The sequence below is a fragment of the Aythya marila genome, assembly GCF_965140915.1.
Source record: "Aythya marila genome assembly, chromosome: W".
In the NCBI taxonomy this organism is placed as follows: domain Eukaryota; kingdom Metazoa; phylum Chordata; class Aves; order Anseriformes; family Anatidae; genus Aythya; species Aythya marila.
The window spans coordinates 1,230,153-1,245,567 of record NC_139081.1 but is presented as its reverse complement, the minus strand read 5'-3'; positions in this window follow the sequence as shown (position 1 = coordinate 1,245,567).

Sequence of the window (15,415 nt, the reverse complement as noted above, 5' to 3'; positions counted from 1 at the left end):
GATTCAAGCGCGGCCAAAGCAAACAGGCCAAGAATTTGGCGAAGTCATTCATCTTAATCCAACAATCGGGTGATAATCCAATTTATTGGCCTCGAATGCTTTGAATTTTGTCAGCTAAGCGGGCCCTGCGAGGCGGCGCGGCGCTGCCGCGGCGCCAGCTGGAGCCCAGCGGGCAGCAAGCGCCACCCAGACCCCCCCCGGCCCCGTGCTTTTTGGGGTGGCAGCAGCTTTCCTATGGATAGGGCTGACCCCATAGCACCCTGCGCCCCAAATGTCCCCCAGGATGGGTGCAGGTTAGCATCGCTCGTGTGCGTGCATCCCCCACGTGGCGGGGTCCCCCACGGGGTGAAGCGGCCGAGCCTGTAGGGTGGAATCGGGCTCGGGGGTGACCTGGATGTCTTGGGATCTCTGCCCCATTAGCCTCCACCCCACTGCAGCCCGTCGGGAAGGAAAACTTCACCGGCAGGCTGCGGCAGCCGAGGAAGCGGTAGGTGAAGCGCTTCCCCCCCCCAGTACCCGAGCTGAGGCTGTAGTAATTAGCGGAGAAGTGCAGGGTAATAAGCACAGCAGGGCGTCCCTCAAGGTACTTTGGGCTCCCACTGCGTTTATTTGCCACGATCGGTATGGAAATGTCTGCCTGACTACCTTTATGGCAGCTCGGAGAACTGCAACGCCCCGGAGAGGTGGTGGAGACCCCAAAGAGGTGACTGAGACCCTGGAGAGGTGACGGAGACCCCAAAGAGGTGGCAGAGATCCCAAAGAGGTGACTGAGACCCCAAAGAGGTGGCGGAGACCCCAAAGAGATGATGGAGACCCCAAAGAGGTGGCAGAGACCCCAAAGAGGTGGCGGAGACCCCAAAGAGGTGGCGAAGACCCCAAATTGGTGGCGGAGACCCCACAGAAGTGGCAGCTCCTCTGGCTGGCAGCTCTCCTCCGGCCGTGCCGCGCTAGGTGGCACTGTGGCCCGCTGGCTGTCCCCGCTCCGCGCGGAGCCGTGCGGCTGCTGGCGGCTGGCCCCAGCAGGATTCGGCCCCTCGCGGCCCTGCTTCGTGTGCTGTGGGGTTTTTCCCTATCTCCTCCAAAGGGTTCGGCCCCACAAGCCCAGTTGCCACTTCCCGGGGCGCCCCGAGAGCCTTGGAGCATCCTCGGGGATGGGATCCCCGGGAAGATGCCGTGAGGAGAAGGCAAAAAGTGGCAAGAAGGAAGGAAAAAGCTGCTAATAGGGTCAACACGAGGCCGGGCCACATGTGTGTGTAGGATTTCAGTGAAAGCCCAGCACGAGAACTTTGTTTCATGGGACGAGGATGCGGGGTTTGGGGGTTCCCAGCCCGCTGCCTGTGCTCAGCTCCTACCCCCGTTTTTGGGGCTGGGGGACCTGTGCCCCCCTCCCGGCCCTCGCCTCCCACATGGCTCCTGGGAGCTCGGCCCCAGGCCCCGCAGCAGGCCCCTAATTGCTCCCAGGTCGTAAATCAAGGCTGTAATAACGCGCTCGGGGAGGGGAAGGAGCGTGGCGGTGGGGCTGCAGGCAGGAGCGCCGTTTCCACAGGCAACGGCAACAACAAATACAAGCGAAAAGCAGAAGGAAGGCCGCCGGGGCCGGCGACCCATTCGGAATTGCTTTCTCATTGGGTTTGAGACGGTCAAAAAAAAAAAAGGATCAATCGCTCCATGCACTTAAAACCTTTTATTTGTTGTTTTTATTTTTGGGGGGGAGACGGATCCGCGCGAGGAGGGAATGCAGAAGTTTGCCCCGCGCTGAACGCAGCAGGACAAACGCACTTCCCCTGCTTCTCTCCTAATTTCATTTGGGGCCGCCTATCTGCCGTGGGAAGTCTGCCCGAAGCCCAAATGATTTTAGTTGCTCGAGCCGCCAGCTTCTTCTGCAACCAGGCTCTGCGAGTCCCCCAATAATTGCAGTTAATCTGCCCAGCGCCAGCCCGTTCTGCGGGCAGCCTATGCAAATCCAGAGAGCCATCAGCTAAATTAGGTCAGGGCGTTTTAATGAGCCGAGGTCAGGCTCTGCTCCGGCTCCCGGCGCAGCGGCAGCGCCTCTGCCCCCGCACATCCCAAGGGCTGCGGCAATTTTCTGGGGCAGTCTGGCCGTATTTTGCTATTTTGCCTTTCTTTCCTGCGCGCCTGGACGTGGGCTAGCACGGGGGGATGCTGCCGGGGGGTGATTTTTGTGGCTGCTGGCCCCCGTGGCGTGACTTTGTGCCCACAAATGGAGGTAGCCAGGTCTTGTGCACACCATCCCGAGAGGATATAAGGCTGGGATGATTCTGGGATAACAATGCAGGAATTGTTATTTTTTCAGAAATCTCACCTGAGCGTTTATGCTCAGGAAATCTGGAAGTTCCTGGGTCCCACAGCCATTGATTAGCCGGGTGCAAGCATCTCATTGTGCCTTGGAAAGCCCTTTAACAGGTGACAACCTTTTCTTCCCCGTGCATCGAGATGTTGTAGGAAAAGACCTGTTTCTCCGCCCAAACCCACCTTCTGGGCTAGCAAAGAGCCCAGAGGAGATGGCATGGGGACTCCGAAATGGGGCTGCGTGCCGAAAAGGGGCTGCGGGCGCAGGCAGGAGGGAGCAGGAGGGCAGGGGCTGGCTCCAAGGCCAGGCAGATGAGGGAGGGCAGCGAGCCAAGGCCTGGAGCAGGAAGGAAGTGGGAGGAGGGAAGCAGAATATTAGGAAGCATAACTGGAGCAGGCAGGGAAATGAAGGGTGAACGAGTTCAGCAGAGTCACATAAGGTTGAACCTGGCCCAACATAAATTAAGACGGAGCTTCGCTCCAGCTGCTACAAGCTCCAAACCTTGTATTTCCAGAGCTGTTAAATGAAAATACATAAAAACACTACTGGAGTCACTCTGTCCATAAATTATGAGTGTAATTCAAAAGCGATCTAAGGTGACTAGGATTTCCATTACAAAACCAAACCACAAGGCTCTTCTGGGAGCGCTGTCACAACAAATTCAGCCAGGCCTTCTCGGGAAACATTTTATAAGGTCCGAAATCTTTTGTTGCAACTGGAAGGAAAAGTGTTTGCCTTTTCCTGACCCGGAGCGAGCTTTTCAAGCCCAAACCTCGGCGATTTCATCCGTGGCTTGCTGCAAAACTCTCTGTTAATTTTAATGCTGTTACAAATCTCCCCGAATGCACCATCCCGTGGGTGTCCACGTGCCGTATGAGGCTAAGCCACCAAACTCACGAATAAAGGACGAAGGTTGTGGCTCGTTCCGATGAGGAAAGCATTCTGCTTTTTAAAATTGTATTTGGAGGGCGGGCAGGGTCCCTCTCTGCTCTAATTTCAATTGAAATAAGGGCTGGGGGGAGCCCGGCCAGCACTGCTCCTGCCTCCCCACACTGCTCCCCCTTCAGTTTGGCCCTAATTTGTCCCCATCCCCACTGTCTGTGCCTCCTAACCCTCAGGACATCGCCTTCCTCTTTTTATCCTCATCTCTTCTCCCATCCACGCACCCCAGGGCCGTGTCTCGCGGCACCAAGCCGTCGCCTCACCTATTTATTTGTTTATTCCTCCCCGGGGCTTCGACGTGGCCTCCCCTCCATATCTATAAGGAATTATCAAATAAAACGCACTTCACATGAAATCAAAGGAACATTTCAACGGCCAGATTTAATAACATGAAATAAAGGCTTGTGGAAACCCACACACAGCTGCGGAAACCCCAAAATAAATCAATTTTCAAGTGGCTGTACGGGAGCCAGGGAGCAATTTTTTCAAATTGCTTTTTTTTTTTTCTTATTTTTTTTTCTAATATAACAAACTCCTGCCCAAGGTTGTGCTGCAAATGGGAAAAGAACGTGCTCATTTTCTTATCAATACGCTATTGTACAAAAAGAATAATCAGCCACTCCAACATCGCTATCAGGGTTTTTACATCTATTCTTCTGCTTCCCCGAAGTAGAAGGCGAGTGGAAGAATTAATTAACGCGAGATTGAATTAGGGCACATTGATTTACAATGGAGTTCAGACAAGTATGTGTGATCGGAGAAGGAGAACGTATTATAAATAAAAGTAGGGATGTGTCATTAAGGCATCTGATTTTCTTCCGAAGCTTCCCGTGTTAACCCTGAGTAGGCTCTGCAGGCACAGCGAGCCGTGTCCGAGGGCCATGAAATTATTTCATATGAAAATCTTCGCTGTTGGATCCCTGGGGTAGGAGCACCGTGCACCAGGTCTGTTGTGGCTCCCTGACACCTTCAATCGTAAGGGACCGGCCAGGAGGACGGGCTGGGATGTCCTGGGTTCCCCGGAGTGCCAGCACACGTCTTGGTCGGTCCCTCCAAGAATTGGAGTTTTAAGAACTGGAGGCATCCCAAAAGTCTAGGAAATGGAAAACAGGGTTTCTAGCCTTAAAATAGACAAAAAGGAAAAGAAGGGAAAAAAAAAGAAGAAGAAGCAGAAGAAGACCAGAGATGCTACGGAGCTGTCAGCTTAGCATCAAGCCCCAGAAAAGTACTGGAGCAATTAATCAAAGAATTTTTAAGTATATGGAACAAGGAGATGAGTAACAACTAATATGGCTTTGTCGGGAATAAATCATGTCAAACCAATCTAATTTCATACTACAGCAGGGCAACAGGCCTTGTGCGTGTAGGAGAGGCTGTGGATGTCATATGGCTGAGCTCTGGCAAGGTTTCTGATTGAAGCATCCAAGCCTGGACGAGAATGCTACGCGGTAAACAAAGCCAGAGCTGGGAGCCCGTACCCCAGGAGGATTTCCAACGTTGACCTGTTGGGATGAGAGCGTGTGTTCAGCCGGGGACTGACCGTGGGGAGCTCAGAAAGTGGTGGAAATGCTGCTCACGGAGTGACCCGAGTGGTGGGGCTGAGTGAATCTGAATAAGCTTGGGGAAGGCGTGCTGCTGGCATTTGTGTTTGTAGAAAGTTTGCTGAGGAAAAACAAGATTTCATCTCCATGCGGCAAGGAAAAAAAAAAAAAGAGAAAAAAAAAAAAAAAGAGAAAAAGAAAAAGAAAGAGAAAGAGAAAAAGGAAAAGGAAAAGAGGAAAAGAAGGCAGAGGCACAGGCTGCATTAGGGAAGACCGAGAACAGAGTTATTTACCATGGGATCTTCTCTGTACAGCTCCCACCTATGTTTCGGTGCCTAAAGAAGCAGTCGTGCTTCCCAGTGAAGCACTGGGATATCCCCAGGGAGATACTGGTCTGGCACCAGTAACCCTCTGGGCCCGCAGCATCCCTCATGCTGAGCTCCGTGGGGTCGTGGTTTCCTGCACCGCTCCCTCGCCACCCCCCTGCCCTGTCCCCATGAGGTGACAGCTCCCATCCTCCGCTGTAACACACTCACAAAATCATCTCGGTTGTAAGCACATGAAGGAAAACTCCCCCACCCCGTGCTTTGGACCTTCCCCGGGCATGCCTCCACCTCACATTTTCCTCCCGAGCAGCCCTGCCCAGGCCTGGTCCCCGCTGTGTGGCCCAAACCCCCTTACTCTGCACAATTCCCCGGAGCTGGAGCGCCGCACAGACATTTTTCTGCCCAGCTGAAGACCGTGGATCACATCCTGTGAGACTGCGGCTGGCACTGGGGGATGCCTCGCAGATGACATAATTCTACGCCCAGACTTGTTTGTTCTTCGGACCTTTTTTTTTTTTTTTCTCTACATTCTCGGTTCGTCTCCCCTCGCCCAGAATTTATGGATTTATTTTACACTGTTTTCTCAACCCTGGTTTATTCCCTCGCTCCTTTCAACACCCATTGTCTCGCTCGAAACATGCAATTTCGTGTTGGGCAATCGGGCCTTTGCACCGCAGCGCCGGGGCAGGCTTGGAAGGCAACCACAGCAACCCGGATAGCCTTGTGCTGGGCTGCAGCGGCTGCTGGAGGGGAGCCCCGTGGGATGGACCGGTGGCCAGAGCTGTGTTTTAAGGTCTCCTGGCATTCGGAGCCCCCATCCCGGTGTTGTCACCACGGTACGGGCCATACACCCATCTTGCAGCAGGACCCCTCCAGCTCGGGACGAGCCCTTGCCTTTGCTCGGTTGGGTCTCCGAGGGCTAGAGACATGCAGCCACCTAATGCTTCTCATGTGTTCCTCCTCTCGGAAGGGGAAAAAAGAAAAAAAAAGGGAGAAGAAAAATACATCGCGAAGCGCTTCATTATCCCCCTCCTCACACTCCCACCCCTGGAATTTGTGGTTTCTTTAACTAAGTCTTTTTTCTCCGCGTAGCCCACATGGTCGCCAGCGCTGTGATACATCTGTATGGGAATGTGTTAGTCATATTCAGCTTTTAATTACATGATATGGTATAATGCTATTCACATCCCGAGAGAGTTGTTCTTTCTACTATAAATATAGTCTCTTACATGTTTCATTTATGAAGCAATTTCTGGAGTAAAATGGTTGGAAATGGCCTTACTCATGATAAGTTTTTCTGCCTACAAAGCCTTTGTGTGATGGCAGGAGCATCACGATTCGATGTAAAAGGCTTTCAAGGCACGACTTTTAAAAGACCAGTGGGCTTTTCCAGCAAAGCCCCATGAGGTGAGCGGCTGTGGGAACCCGCTCCTCACCCAGACCCACGGGCCTTAAGCCCAGGAGATGTGCTTGAGTCTTGGCCCACTCTAATGACCCTAATCCACGAGTGCTGATGGTAGGCAAGCTCTTTTACATAGGGAAGGACGACAAAACAGTGCCACCTCAGTTGTTTGGTCCCTAAAATTCAGTGTTTCCACAGCTGCTGTTAGATAAGACTTCATCCTCACAGCACCACACCTCTGCTTCGATTCAGCTGGTGAAAAGTTGATTGGAAACAGCGAGGTCAGGTCAAGCTCACTCCTGGTTTCTGTGTCTCTAGAGAAATCAAGGGATTTGGCCCAGGAGTGGTTGTTCTGCAGATTGAGGATGACGTAGGTTAAGCCCACCTCACGGGTCTATGGGAACTGTGTATAGTCCGGCAGTAGCCACCATTCAAACCCTAATGAAAATTAACTTAAAAATAATTATATATGTATATATATATAAAGAAAGGGTGTGTTTTAATGTGCTGTCTTTCAAATCTAGCCCTGAACTTGAAATATATGCTGCCTTTGTATCGTGACCCAGGCAAGTGCCTGGCTGCAGCGGGCGGTTTGAGGCCTCGGCCCAGCCTGGGAGCATCCCCAGCCTCAAGGAGGTGCTGGGAGGGGGAATTACAGCCCCAAACCTGGCTTCATCCCCTGCCTACGGTGTCAGTTTCTGACAAAAATCGCCTTTTTGCTGTTGTCTGCTAGCAGGAGTGTCCGGCCTGCACTCAAACACAGCACAGGCTGCTGACAGCATGCCCTCAAAGAAGGCCTGCAGCTTCACTTCAAGTGAGATTTGATCACGGTTTGCATTCAAAACTCAACAAAATCAAGATTTTCAAGAAGATTTCTCCAGGCCTGATTGAAAACCTACAAAAAATGGCACATTTTCAGGACATTTTGGGTTTAGGAGACAAAAAGTGTGCTTGAGGTGCATTAAAAATTCTGGCGGTACATCGAAAGCCACAGGGCCCTGGTAGCTGAGGCAGCGAGGGGACGCTTGGTGTGGGAGCGATCAGGTTCCTCTTCCACGTCACCTTCATGGCTGTGTCCTTGTGTTTTACACAGGTGACACCGCTTTTCACCTTTTGGCCCTCTGAGGAATAGCGAAGGCCTCAGGATGTGGCCGTGAAAGGGTTTGGCCACGCACCAGACCAGGCACTTCTGTGAAGGCAACTGCAGCGGGCGCGGGCCGGAGGGTGCCGGGGACGCTTTGATTTCTCGCCGCGGCCGGCCCCCATGCTGCTGCTGCTCTTTGTGCATCCTTTGCGCTGCGTTATGCGGAGCCCTGCCGGAAGCCGACGTTAATTTGTACCAGACCCGAATGGCCATGGGCGGCTGGGGCTGATGTGGCAGCAGCACGGCTCCGCGGGTCCTTTTCTTTCCAGAGAGGGGACAAGTGCGGGGACACGGCTGCCGGGACACTGCCACCGGCCACCAGCCCCATCTGAAAGCCACCGGCCCCAGCTAAAGGCTGGTCAGTGCGGGTGCTCCATGTAGGTGAGACGGGAACCGAGCCCTAAGCTGGACAAATCCCAGAGCTCTAGGGACTAAGACTAGATTTAGATAAAATAAGAACAAGCTGGGGTGCAGAGCCAGGAGTGAAGACAAATGTGAGACAAACCCTTTGAATCCAATTCTGACTTCCTTGTAAAACTCCCACTGAAAGCCAGGGACGTTTGGGGCAGAGCATTTGTTTCCCATTAGGTGGAATTGTTGTCGGTGTCCCTGCGTGCCTCATATCCAGCCAGGACGGGGCTCAGGAGCTGCTGGGGCCGCACGTGAAGCAGCCGGGTTTGGGGCTGCCCACGTCAGAAAGAAACCCCAACAGGGCACAGACGCCTACGGACGTGCTGGGCCCATGGGCACCTCACACCTCTCTCTCTCTGCTTTCGATCAGCCTACAGCATGGGCTTCTTTTGGCCGTTTGCAAAATCAATGCCGAGAAAATTAAGTATTTGGGACCGGGGATGAAAGGAGAAAGCTGCCAGATGGTTTCGGAGAGCCTCACCTCTTAGGGCTGGGATGTTTCCTCCTGGGACGGCAGCAGTGTTTGACAGGAGTGGGGTCTGTTAGCAGATCTTCTCCTTCTGAGCCCGAGTCCAGTCCCCGATTTTATCCTGGGGTGACTCCTGGCTTCGAGAGCCCTCGCCTGAGCGAGCGGTTCTGGCAAGTGGCAGGGTCTGGCTCTGCTCTTAATGACTGCACTGGCCCTAAACCACAAGGACTTTTTAAATTTTCCTTTGAACCTCCTTCCAAATGAGCAGGATGTAACTAAAGGGCATTTTTTGTTCGTACTGATTGCCCAGAGACACAGTCCCAGCACCACAGGGGTGGCAGCGGCTGCTCCCCGTACCCCATGTCCCCAAATCCCCCTGCTCGCCTGGCCAGGACCCTGCAGCTGCCCCACAGCACCCCTGAGCCCCAAGCAAACCTCTGCCCGAGTGGCGATCTCCTGGCCTGATGTCTTCCCTCCTTTTCATTTCCTGAGCGGGTTTAAGAACTTGCACCTGTGCAATAACTGAATACCAGGTTAAAATTGATACCAGCCTTCCAGGAGGCTGCTTGACCCACCCGGGCTTTAACTGCGATCCCTGAATGGATAAATTTCAGCCCTTAACACATAATTTCTCCCGCTGGAAGTACGCCACGTGTTGCTGACACGTATGAAAATCCCGGGGAAAATTAATAAGGAATAAACGTGTGCCACCACCGGGCTTCCTTACCAGAGCGTTGGCCAGTAAGTAGCTGAAAAAGGGGGGTGAGGAGAAGGAAAAGGGCTGGAGGAGGAGAAAGAAGGGACAGAAATGATAAAAAAATAAACATCCACCACTAAATTTCACTACCAAATCACAGCAGAAGCGGGGCTGCAGGAACACAGGCTGGAGCAGCCCCCGTGCAGGTGGTCCTGAGCCCCCCTCGGTGTGAGGCCTCACGGGGAGCAGAGCTCAGACCGGGATGAATCTGGTGATCCGTCCTGTCACGGGGATGCCCCGAGGGTGCTGCTGGGCTGGCTGAGCACCAAATGGCATGGGGGGAAACTGCTCAGGACCTCTCAGCCCCCAGAATACAAAAATTGCTGCCTGAAAGCCCGTTAGAGGACCTTGATATCCCCTCAGGGAGGCGGATGAAGAAACTTCCTTATTTTCAGCTTGATTGGTTTTGTTGTGTGTGGGTTTTTTTTGGTTGTTGTTCCTTTTCCCCACGAGTTTTCCCAAAGAATGGGAACCGAAGGACGCGGGCGCGCTGCCGGGGCCGGCCAGCCCCAGCCGGTCAGAGCAAACCGCCGAGACAATACCCGGGGCTGTGCAGGGCCAGCCCGGGGGGGGGTCCGCAGCCGCCCCCACACAGCTCCCAAAATAGCAGCCCCGTAGCCTGCAGCACCCCAGGCTGCCAGCTCTCAGCCCAAAGCACCGCCAGCCAGAGGCACGGCCCCGTTCCCCTGCAAAGGGGTCTTGGAGACGTCGCCCCCCGGCCACGTATCCCGGCCAGAGCATGGGAGCACGAGGGGCTGGCAGGCGGTCTGCAGCTTTTTTGGCGTGCCTCCATCACGCAGCCCCCAGCTCGATGGGATGAGGCTCTTTAAACCGAGCTCGAATGACTAAACACAAATTAGGAGGAGGATGATATAATTTCGCCGGCTAACAGCGCATCAGAGGGCTGCGGGAAGATGCTTGCTCAATACAGAGGAAGGAATGTCTATGAGAAATTAGTCAGCAGCAGCAGCAAAATGAATACACAGTTTTCTCAATAAAAGCTGACTGCTTATTTACCCATCTGGGATGAATTTATGTGCTTTGTGCAGAGGAATGAGCAGCAAGGGTCTGATTGGAGCCTGCATTCCTGTGCAATATGTCTAATTTAGCTTTCCATATTCGTTTGCCCTCATGGTCTGAGAAGGAGCTGGAAGGTAGAGCTACTGCAGCAACACAGCAGCGGGTTTCGCCCACAAATCAGGGGAATGGAGCGAGACAGAAAGGTCTGGGTGGGCTCAACCCACCCTGCTGAGCCTCCGAGGGGACAGCTTGGCAGCCACCGGCTGCTTGGAGGTGCCCGAAGCAGCCTGTCCTTGGGTTTTGGGTGCCCCCGGTCTCCGTGCTGTCCTGTGCTCAGGCCCCGTGTGCCTCGCTCCCAGGGCCAGGCAGGTTTTGGCAATCCCCTCCCTACATCTGCAAGTTTTCAGACTGGGGGGAGAGGTGGCGAGCATCTAAGCCGACATTTCCGAGCAGACACAAGCCGGGTTGTGATGCTGTGCTGTAAAAACCCTTGCTCCTACCCTTGGTGGAGCAGCTTCCTCTGGTCCAAAAAGCATCACTGCAAAGCCTGCAGGAACACGATAATCAGCAGGGCGGGGGAGAGACGAGAAGTCTCCTTGTTAGCTTTCTAAAAATTCTCTAAAAAAACAGTGAGATTTCAATTTTAGAAGTTAAAGCTGGTCTGTGACCAGGTGACCGTCATTTTTCATCTTTACTAACATGTCAGTTTGCTAATTAACCTCTATAATAAATAACAAATAACCTCTATAATAGCAAACAGCTATTTATTCAGCACTCCTGGTAACCCCCAGCTCCAGGCCCTGCTGCCGAGTAACCCTGCAGGAGATGCTGCATTTCGGTTTGCACCACCACTGGTGCTGTAGCACGGGATAATTTTCCTTCCCCTGTCTGATTTTCATACTCTCAGCCACACGGTGATTATTTCGGATCCAATATTGGCTCCCAAGGTTGGGGAGCAGCATTTCTAACAGCATTTCCAACGCAGGGCTTTGCCTGCCCAGGCGAGGCCGATGGTTAGTGTTGGGGGCTGTAAGGATGAATAACGGACTGTAAAAACCCAACAGTTGTTGGCAGATCCTCAGCTGGTGTACGTTATCATACCTCGATCGACTTCAAAGATTAGCGACTTCAATGAGGCTAAGACAATTTACAGCGACGGCAGATCTGCCTCTAATTACGCCGGCTCTGATGCTGTAATATCCTGAGCTCCCTCCCAGCCCACCGACTTCCGACTGACAGCATCAAACGCTGCTGGGGGCCGGGGCCGGGGCCGGGGCTGGTGCTGGGGCTGGTGCTGAGCAGGGACCACATTCGGCATCATCTCCCCCTGCACCTTCCCTCATTGGGGCTGGGAAGGGCATTTTGCAAAGCCCCACCGCCCGCTTCAGCTCGTTCCCAAGTGCGTGGCTGTTCCCCTGTGCTGTTTCAAAAGCAGTATTAATTTTTTATTTATTATTTTATTTTATTTTTTTTAGCCTAACTCTTTTAATCCGAACCACATTTTTGCCAACAAGCCTCTACATATTTGCTGTGTTTTTTTTTTTTTTTTCTTTTTTCTTTTTTTTTCCTGAAATAAATCCTGCGTGCCAGACCCTCTTCGGATGTAACTCATTGTAGCTCTCTCGCAGCTGAAAGGAGCTGGCCCAGCTCGCACCAGCCCAGCAGGCAGCTTTTGTGCCTCACCCCCCTGCCAAAACCCGGCCCCTTTCCCTGGGGAGCAGCACGCTTTTTGCTGATGGGCAACGTTTCTCCAAATATTATCCTTCCTCTGACAGCAGAGAAGCAGCAGGGATGGGCAGGGGTGGCTGGGACAAGGATCCTCAGGGTCCCAAGGCTGCCCGTGGTGGTGGGACAAACCCATAGGGGGTCACCAAAGGGCTGGCGGCTCCAGGCAGGGTCTGGCTGGAGATTGAAGAGATCTTATTTATCCTTATCGCTCTGCTCCAAATCTGACAGTCTTATTTCGCAGCTAAAATAAGTTCAATTGACAGCAGATAACACGGGCTCAGCAGTCTTGCTTCGGTTAAGCTCTGATTAATTTTAATGATCTTTCAGCCCCTTTTATTCCCCATAATTCAGGAATTCCACATAATCTTTGCATCTAAGTGTGTCTCTGCTGTCTTTAATCCACGCCGATACATTTTTTTTTTTCTCTTGGCTTTGCTCCACATTCCACCCAAGGCTTTGCTTTTCACCTGCTCATTCCGTGCCACGCTTTTTTAGTATTATTACCATTAATTGGTGCTGCGGTGTTGTTAGCAGGGGCAATTTGGGATGGCACAACCCCTGTGCGGTTGCAGCCAGGTCAGGTGTTAGTTCCTAATGGCAGATCCTCAGCTCGCAGCAGTGGGGTGCTTTCAGCCCCAGGGAACAGGAACTCTGCGGGGCTCAGCCCCCGACCCCTCCATCCCCTCCATCCCCAGCGCCCTTCCTGCATCTGCAAAGCATCTGATCTGCTTCCTGGAGGGACTCGTGTTGTGTTCATTCCTTTTTTTTTTTTTTTTTTTTTCCTATTTAAGCTTAATAATCTACACTGACAGTGATTTTCTCTGCCGTTGCCTCATATCACTTGATTTACCCCCAAAACGCCCATCGATTTCAGCCCCCTTTGAGCCCAGCCACCGACCCAAGCACCCCACAGGACCTGCCTCTTCTCCACTTCTCTCTCCTCCACTGCCGTTTTATATTGCCTAACCCACTGATGGTCCCAAAGCTCTGAGTGTTAAGTCCCTCTTCCTCTACCTACACGTGCAAAATTAAGGATTTATGTTGATTTAACCCCAGTATTTCCATCACTTTTTATCCTGTGGTCCTGCTGGGTGCTGTGGCACTCCTTAAACCAACCCAGGAAACAGGAGAAAGCCTCAGGCGGCTCTTTATTCTTGTGTGGTTTTGTTTTTAGGTTTTTTTATTATTTTTTTTCCTTGTTTGTTTGTTATTCAATGCTTTTCCTCTTCCAGGCGTTTCCACCAGAAAGGCCCTACCCAGCACCAAGGCTGTGCTGGGGCATCCCTGGGCAGGGCAGCAGAGATGGTGTGAGGACTTTGCGTGTGTCCCCGTGCACAGACACACACTTGGGGTCCCCAGAGTCCCTGCAAGCTCATTTTCGCTTCTGGGATTTCAATATTTTCTCTCACAAACCACTGAATCCCAGTGGCTGACTGGGCCTCAGGGCCTCAGGTGATGCTGGCACTAAAACACCACAGGAAAAGGACTCCTGAAGGATGAGGGCACACAGCACGAGGGGATGTTTCGGCCCATCCGTATGCTGGTTGCAGCTCAGGAGACGTTTTTTGTTTTCACAGGTAAAATTTGTGTCTCTGGCTTAGAGCCCCTGGCCTGCTCACACTGCGGCTCCTGCCTGTGTGGCTCTGGGGCCGCCAGCAGCTCTCCCGCTTCCTTCTAGCCACTGCTGCCTGGACTAAGTTAAAAACTGACAACAACAAGGCGGTTCTGGCCTAGTTTGCACGATTTAATCCTCTTTCGACTCCTTTGAATCCCAGGCTTACAGTTACTTAGCGTGTTTCAGTGAGGAGCACATCTGTGTGGAACCTGGTGGCCTACAGCCCCCCGCCGCGCCCGGTCGCGCCTCAGAGACCTTTCCCCTGGGCGTCCCTTCAGGGGAAGAGCGAAATTTAATTCCAGAGCCACCTTCCAGATGCTCTTTGCTGAATATGTGAGGACAGAGAGTTGCTTCTATCGGCAGGAGGCTCCTACATGGTGGTGTCAAAGAGAATGGCTGCTCCCGTCGGGTGCTGACTGGGTTCAGCCCTTGTGACTCCTTCAGCACCCTGGGGCTGCACCTCCCCTGGCCACAAACCCACACCTGCAAGGCCTGGGCCTCAATTAACATGTTATTTTAATCATTCTCACAGTAACAGAGGAGCACGAGGCTGGGCAGAGCATTGTGCTCCACCACAAGCCTTGCATCGCCCGCGATGGGCAACATCCAGCCCAGATGCTCTGGGAGGCTGGGTTTGGAAGGAGGCCGCAGGATTTCTGTCATAAATAACAATATTGGCTTAGCGGAGTAAAGAAGATAAATGAGTTCTAGCTAAGGATATACCAAAGGTATTTAGCACTGCTGGAGGGAGGCCAGGACTGCAAGTAGAAAGCCATAAAGCGGATCCTGAGAGATGGTTTCTCCTCAGCACACACCAGCCCCATTCACTGCTCCCCCTGTGCTCCTCCGTGCCCCAAGCAGCTCACCCCAAACACACAGGTCACTAAAACAGCCTCTTTGCTAACAAAACTACACCATACAAACACTTTGGGGCTTTTCGGCTGCCTGCAAGAAGGATTCCCAGCCTCACTCGCCCAGTGGGTTATGCGAGGGACAGCTGACTGCAAGCTGATTACCACTAGATTACAACAGAGTGGTTTTTTAAGGGCTTAAAAGCAGATCATGCTACAGAAAGCGATCTGATCGTATCAGCGGCAGCATCGGAGAGAATCAGTGCCTAGAAGCAAACTGAGAGTTTTCAGTTTTTTTTTGTCAAAAGTGCTATTTACCCGAAGAGAAACTTGTGGACATACAGGGGCTGGAGGAGGGCTGTGGCTGCAGCAAGTCCTGGGGGGGGCAGCCCCCAGGGAAGGGTGCTGGGGAACTCCGGCTTATTTCAGTGTATTTGGGGCAAGGTTTTCATTTTTCACCAGAAAAGCTTCCGAGTTTTCCCCGCCGCAGTCTGGGGGCACAGCCTGGTGCTGAGGTCACCTTCTCTCTGCACCCACATGAGCAGATCTTAAGGTACAGAGCACAGCAGGAGAACAAGAGCTGGGAAACTGCTCTTCGGCCTCAGCAGCGATGTTAAAAAAACAACCAACCCCCCCAAACCAACCCACCCCCTCCCCAAAAGCAAAACCAGCCAGAAAAAAATACACATGAATCCTGTCCATCCCTTGGTGGCTGTCAGCCCCGGTGCACAGATCATTGTGGGAGGATTTCACAGCCGAGGGGTGCTGGAGGGGTTCCCCCCAGCTCAGAGAGGGGCTGAAGCCCCTTCCTCCCCTCCCCAGTGACCCCCCCCCAAGTGCCGTGCAGCACATCCAAGCCCTGGGCCTGGGCTCGAGCCGTGGGGACAGGGCGGTTTCC